We start from the raw sequence: 7,613 nt of genomic DNA on the forward strand, positions 1-7,613 counted from the left end.
ACATTTATCCATTTTAAATATACTAACCACACTCCTTTGTAACAACTAAGGCAAAAATGTAATTAATTCAGAAAATCTTTTCAGGACCCCACCTTGATATTTCGGGACCCCACTTTGGGTCCCGACCCCAACTTTGGGAAATGCTGCATTAGAGGATCAATTAGCTTCCACTAAAGTAGGTTCTGCTCATTTTGAATCCGCTGAAAATTCACACATGTAAAACTTACTTATTTTTATGCCGTTTATCTGAAATTAAATAAAAACTATCCCCACTTACAAGCATTGCTGGATGTGTCAGGCAACCTGTGTGTGGGATTTAGCAGCTTAAGTTGCTAAACTTCAAACTAAGAGTGTCAAACAGAAATAACATTTAACAATATTTGAATAAATACATAAATTGGACACATGTAAAATATGGCAGTAGTAATATATGGAAGTATTTGCTACTTGTTTGACTAACTTCAAATGGTATTTATAAAGAAATACAAACTCAATCAAAGACACTTTTATTTTGAAAGGGATTAACTGGCTGTATCACAAGTTAGACAGGGGTGTAACTCGGATTTGACAATTTGCCAAAACTGATCCCACCCACCTTCAATTTAAACTAATAGAAAACTTTAACAGGAAGAAGATGATGTGTGTCAACGTAGCGGTTAGCCTTAGCTTCAACTAACTTATTATCTGTTTAGTGAAACTTATCTTGTCGTTAGCTGTGCCCACCACTGACTTTTAGTAACAATCTAACATGGCAGCACGTATTGTTCTCTAAACAGCAAATTCAGCACAAGAGCTGCAGAAACAAGTGTTTTTTTTCCTTCATTTATGTGCTATAGGGAACAACTACTTCAAAATCACATTCAACACTCATTTTAGAAGCTGCTTGCATGCCTGATTACAGCCTGATTCCCTGCATTTCCCCAACACCCACACTAGTAATAAGTAGGAAATTATGTTTTTCCATTTTAAATGACCAGAAATGAAGCATTCTGAAGCACCCAAGTTATTTCTAAACCCCACATTCATGAGATTCAGTGAATCCACGGAATACAAATAGAGCAACGCTTGCTTTTTCTTATAAGACACACGAATGTTACTCCAGCAGTGAAATACAAAGAGCTCTGATTGAAAGATCTGACATTTCATAACTCGACCATCGTGTTACTTTCCTTTTTTTTAAACCTTGAGTTCACTGCAACGCTTATTAGCACATTAACAGAAATCACTGCTACTGCTCGTAGCTGCCAAAGTGAACTCAAGCCCCATGCAGTTGCCTTTAAAGTGAAGAGACAGAGAGGAAACTGGGCTTCCATGCTGGCTCCTGCTATGGAGAGGAGAGGGGCGCTCCATTTTTTTTTTCTTTCCCCCCAGAATCTCTGGAAGGAGCCCAAGTCAGTAGCAGATGGCAGCAGGATGAGACTCAGAGACAACCTGGCGGGAGCTTGGAAGGCGAGCCAGGAAGCTGCAGCTCTCGAGTGCTGAGCTGGTTTGCACTGGATAAAAGGAAAGCGACCCCCTCCATATGGTCCTCATTGCTATGCCTGATCAGAAAGACGTGCCCATAGACACACTGCCATTGTTGCTGGAAGGAATTCAGGATAGTTGGAGAAGACAAAACAAAAAAACTATTTTGAAGCAAAAGTATCTCGGATGGAATGGGAAAAAGGCTCGCTAGTTTCAGAACCAACATGTGAAAAAGGTAAAAACGGAATGAGGAATCCATCTTCCGCATTCCCTTTGGAGAGAAATTTGAAATGTGGGGTTAACATGTTTTATCTTCACATCTAAAACTTTGATTTATATTAATGTTCCCAGCTGAAAAGAGGCAGTGGGAAAAACTGAGCTCTTCCCGATATGAGAGGATGATGAAAGTGTCCTAGTTTTCATCCATTTTCAATGAACCCCCCAAAAGCTTCAGGGAATCCCATCCCTTGTTCTCGCTCTCAGACGGTGACTACATCATTCCCTCCTCCTCCTCGCGGATCGATATCTCTGACCCGTCGATCGATACGGCCACAAATCACTTCGTTCCTTTCTCTCCTCCCTCTCCTTTTCATTGATGTCCCTCGCAGCCAATCGGAGAGAAAATTCAGAAAAGGTTGTGGGGAAACGGCGAAAGTGTCACAACATCATTATAAAGGAAAAAAACGTGACCTCATCCGCTCCCTCTGCCTCCCTCTTAGTTTACATGCAGCCTGCGCAGGAGTCCGAGGACTAACTGAGGAAGGAAAAACGAGCCCATTAGAAAGCCATCGCTGTTTCAGAATCCTTGGAGTCGCCAAACTCGAGTAGAAACGCCCACGCAAACAATCCTGCACACTTTTTTTTAATATCACAGTCTCTGTCTTAGAGCCCCGAAAGGTGAATGTAACGTTTGATTGTGTTACGTACAGAAAATCAAAGCGTGGCGTCGGATGTCGAACCTGAACTTTTTCTCTGAGTTGCCTCAAGGGCTACAAGGCGTACCCCACCATTCCAACACACACAAGGAGTGAATAGTTAAATATAAAGGAACATAGAGGAAGAAAGTGCCTGACGTTGATTTAAATTTATAGTCAGTGTTCATGCACTGCTGGCTTTAGCATTAGTATTATAGCACCACAGGCTCTGCTGTGGAATTAATTGCCGGTGACGCGAAAGTAGCACAAAAAGTGCCATGCTTTTGCGCTTTTCATTACCGTGCCGGGAGTCCTTCTGTGTGGCTTTGTAATATTTTTCTCAGGGAGTGAAGGGGAAAATTGAAAAAAAAAAAAGGGCAGGAGAATGGTGTGAAGCAGTGGGGGGGTTGTTGGGTGATAAGTAATATGAAACTGACTTGAAGAGTCTTTAGCTCGTCTCTGTTCATTTGTCTTCATTTCCTCTCTCTGGAACGTTTAGCCCATCCTGACCCGAAGACCTGCTGCAGCTGCAGAACACACACATTCACGTGCGCAAACACTTTACGTTTGTTACAATACGAAGATTCACACAAGATGTCAGACTTCCACCAGAATCCAACTGTGAATTCAACACGTGGTTAGCAGGAAAGTAAAAGGCCTTAACGGCTCCGAAAACTGGCAAAAACCAACATTTGAGATGTTTTCAATTAATAGCAATTCAAAAAGTCATTTCCCCCAAATTTTAGAAACTGACAATAACAAATCTGATATGTTTTTTTCTGCTTCAAGTCTGAAAACATAAAAGTTATAGTTCATACAATGAGAACATTCACTTTAATAATTACATTTTTCAATGATCTATACAGATCTGTAGAAATCAGGTCAGCCAATGACCCGGTTAAATACCATTTATTAAAGGAGTGCATATCACCTGCCAAATTTCATGAAAGTTTTTAATTCAAGATGGTCACACCTCGCAATAATGTTTGAATAAATTTAGTTTCATTTCTATAAAAAGTGCTGATTTAGCTGATAACTATTATTATGACGATTAATCCCCTGGAATCCCTGGATGTTGGTATGTCATAGTCAGATGACTGATTTTAATCACTATAGTGAGAAAGATGCACTCTCTCTAAGAATTTGTGTCAATTTGCATCAAAAATACAGACTTCAAGCTAAACACAAATTTTTAAATCACGTTAATAGGTCAAGTAAAACCAGAGTTATGATAATTAACTTACTCAAGTTATGTCTCCAATTGCAGCGGGAGGCAGTGAAAGACATGCAGATTAATTTATAAAAAACAAATCCACCCCCTGGTTTTGCGCTCACCACCCCGAACTAACATGAAACCCCAAAAATCCTTTCAGACTGAGGCCTGAAATTATTTGACGAGCCGCAAAAGAATCTACAGAAAGGAGAAAATAAAAAGACGCAAAAGATGAATGAAGTTCAGTGGAGATGGAGACAGGGAGAGCAGGATGGAGCAATGAGACTTGAGGGATTTATGATAATTAGCGTGTCTTAGTTAGGGTGTAGTTTAGTGTTTGTCARAAGAAAGAGGCAATATTTGAATGTGGAGCTGCAGCTGATTGAGATGCAATCAGAACTTTTTCAGACAGAAGAGGTAAGCTCAAAGACAGACGGGAGAAAAAACAGTCTGGGACAGAGTGAAGGAAGCAGGTGATCCATTATTTGGATTGGAAGAGGAAAGGGAAAAGGAGCGCCGAGTGAACTGAACAGTCCCAGCAGCATTAATCGTATTAGTTGTTAATTGCCCAACCCTTCCTTATAAACTGCAATTAAAATTTTTAAAAGACCAAAATAACAAATAAKTTAATGATTTAGGGTAGGGCTGGGTTAAAAAAATTGATTTAATCGGATCGATTCTTGTTCAAATTTGGGAAGATCAATTCATAAGTAGGGGTGTAAGAAAATATCGATACACTGAAATATCGCGATATTTCATTTCCCGATACTGTATCGATATTCTAAAGCCCTGTATCGATTTTTTATTAAGGTTTAATATGTCAACTTTCCTGCCAGTCGTTCATTTTATGTTGTAGTTCAGCCTCTGGCCACTAGTTAGCAGCAGTGAGCCAGTAATTTGTTAAGTGTTGGTTAACCATATTGTAAATTAATATTAAAAACTAAAAGCTGCAAAAAATATATTTTCAAACTATTTATTGGCAAATTTAGTCTAATAATTGAAAGTATGGATGAAATAAAAATATGAAACAAATAAAACACATACAAAGCAGAACACAGCTAAATGTATCAAAAGTATGTCTCTGTAATATTAGAATTTTCTGAGACGATGAATTTTGTTTTTTCTTTTTTTTTTTCCCCAGCAAGAGGTTTTTATTTAATAGAATTTTTGGACAAAAGAAATCGCAATATATCGCCTTGTTTACAGTATCGCAATATATCAGGATATATCGTATCGTGACCCCTCTGTCATGATATGTATCGTATCGTCAAATTCTTGCCAATACACAGCCCTATTCATAAGTCACGAGATTGATTATTTTCCCCCCACAGGTGTCGTGTGCGATGAAGCTGCACGTTTCCATGCTGTGTGTCACTCCAGGCTTGCCGTAGATTTACATCCAGTTGGCGACGGTCAGTGCTAATGTTAGCTCCCGACAACAAGTTGTCTGTGGCAAAACAAAAGAAACAAAGGAATGACTAACATTACAGCTGATTCTCAGCTGAACTTAAAGATAACAGAGGCCTGGACAACTTTTGTTTGCAAAGTTTTGTGCTCGGACGCGGTGGAGGGAAACGAAGCTTCGAACGGCTGGTTCCGGTGGTCGGACCAAAACTACGTTATTTAAACATCTGACTGAAACTGTTCCCCTCCTTTATAAATGTGTGAAAGATGACAGTCTAACAAAATCGTTGTTTTGTTATCAATGTTATTTATAAATTTTAGAAACATCTTAATGTAATTCACAGTGGTGAAATGTTTTAGCTGAATAACTTTTTTTTCTTTCTTCTTGTTAATAAGTTTTAATGAACAGAAGCTAACAAAAATATTACAAATATACAATTTTCATACACTGAAAAGAGTGGGCAGAAGTAAACACTTATATTATCCCACCTCTTCTCCTGTAACCATATTCCATCACTAGTTAATGATCAAGAAAATTATTCTTAATTTCTTAAAAAACTGTATCCAACAACACTTTCTCTTGCAATTCCTTTTTAGTTTAAACCCTTTGAAACTTGGCACAGTTTTCTTTCAAGATTAAACTCCAATTTATAAGTTTGTCCTTAATGTTTATAATTTTACCAACAAACCAASTTAGAATTAGTTTCTACTATTTGCAGAATTAGTTCCTTTGAGAATGTCTTCTATATCAAAGTAAATGTGTTACTGCTTGATATCCTTAACTAATTTAGAAATCAAACTGAATCGTGAATCGTCCTGAATTGTTGTGAATCGTATCGGGCCCCAGTGAATCGAATCGAATCGATTTGGGAAATTTGAATCGATACCCAGCCCTAATTTAGGGACTGATTTTACATCAAACACGGGACACCGGTGACAAAAAAAACAACAACAMTGAATGTTAACCCTGCCAGCCGAACCAAGCAAGACAGCTGACAGCCATGTAATTTGGTTGCCCGAGGTAACTGGTCAATTGTTACAGTTGAACAAACATTCCCATTGTCCCTTTCCTGCATTCTCCTGTCTGTGAATGTGACTTGGCACGCCTGCGTACGTGCTTATCAAATTACACCACATTCTGCTCGCAACGCGCCGCATATTTCCTCCACGGAGATGGAGAGTCGTTTTGTTTACTACCGTGGTTGAGGCTGAGTTTATGTGTTACAGGGAGATAGAAGGTGGGAAAGAAGGTAAACAACCTGGAGGCATGAAGGTTAAAAACAGGATGCAGAGGAAAGCTTGATCACTGCAGAGCAAATATCTGACTTCCTCTGCGCTGCGAGTCGGCCTTCTTCAACTGAGATCTGAGAACGCACAGAAAATCAGACCTGAACTTTTTTTGTCTTTCATAAAGCTCTCTCTGAGCTGCCAACACCAGAAAAGAAAAGAATATCGTTCCGTCTACGGATTCATGTATTTATGATGAATCCTTCCTGCACTTAAAAACCTTGTGAGGAGTGCAACAACACTAAATAATGCAATTTAAGATCATCCCTCTTTCTTATAAGGCAGAAACAAATATGAGCGAATGAACAGCAGCTGCTTCAGAAAAGCAGATATTTGCAGAAACTGTAGCTCATCGTTGCAAAAAGAAATCCTCGAGGAAATTCAGAAAGCATCGCAACTAGAAAACAGCCAATTAGTCATCCTGTAAAGATGCACGTTGTAAAACGTTTCATCGAAATGCAGGACAGATTTACCTACAGGTTATCAGCCACGGAGCTGCGAAGAATAGTGCAGTGCAACTTGGTTTAATAGTGGGTTTACATTTCTAATGCGTGCTGCAGTATCGAAGGGCTGGTTGTAGCTAGGGGGGTAACACCAGCGGTTCTGCACATAAAGTATTAATGCATGATGAGCTCTGAAATAGTAAACCTCTGTGAAACATGAAGCAGCCGTCATGACAAATGATGGATAAATATAAAAATAAACACGCCAGGGGGAAGACAATCAATATACGTAAAGTGAGATGGATTATCGTTTTTCTATGGCTGACGTGAACCGTCCATCTTCAGAAAATTGGCCTTAAATGTCTGAAAATCTATAATGATTTTATGAATATCATTAATAAGCTAAAAAAAAAGTGGTTTAAGCTTTAACCTTTTATTAATTTTAGGGATGCACAATATCAGGCGTTAACTTTAGTATTGGCTGACATTTGAATATTGTATCGGTTCAAAAGGTAAAACTGGGCCGATATTAACATCCATTATTGATTTCCCACTTTTTAGTTTTGCGTTTTTAGTTTTGGGAGAAGGTTGGCCAAGTGGTATCTGATGTGCAGCCAGGAATAACTGAAGTACAGCGCCATGTCAGCGGTCTGGTTGTTTTTTTACAGTATCAAAAAAAGACAAGTGTGTTTGCGCATATACAGTGGTTTGCAAAAGTATTCATACCCCTTGAAATTTTCCATATTTTGTCACATTACAACCACAAACATAAATATATTTCACTGGAATTTAATGTGAAAGACCAACACAAAGTGGTATACAATTGCCTGTTTTGTTACTGCTTACAAAAAACAAGCCCATATGGATGTGACAGATCCTATTTAAATC

The 7,613-nt window shown here is 38.7% G+C and overlaps 1 long non-coding RNA gene across 1 annotated transcript in view; it reads left to right on the forward strand.

The window, feature by feature from the left end:
* LOC106518903 (uncharacterized) overlaps window positions 1-5,355 on the forward strand; it is a 7,792-nt gene extending 2,437 nt beyond the window's left edge. Inside the window, exon 3 of the long non-coding RNA XR_001310377.1 lies at window positions 4,923-5,355. This is a non-coding gene — a long non-coding RNA (uncharacterized LOC106518903). The remainder of the gene's footprint in view (window positions 1-4,922) is intronic.
* The last annotated feature ends 2,258 nt before the right edge of the window (window positions 5,356-7,613 follow it).

Source organism: Austrofundulus limnaeus, unplaced genomic scaffold (assembly GCF_001266775.1).
Source record: "Austrofundulus limnaeus strain Quisiro unplaced genomic scaffold, Austrofundulus_limnaeus-1.0 Scaffold68, whole genome shotgun sequence".
NCBI classification, from domain to species: domain Eukaryota; kingdom Metazoa; phylum Chordata; class Actinopteri; order Cyprinodontiformes; family Rivulidae; genus Austrofundulus; species Austrofundulus limnaeus.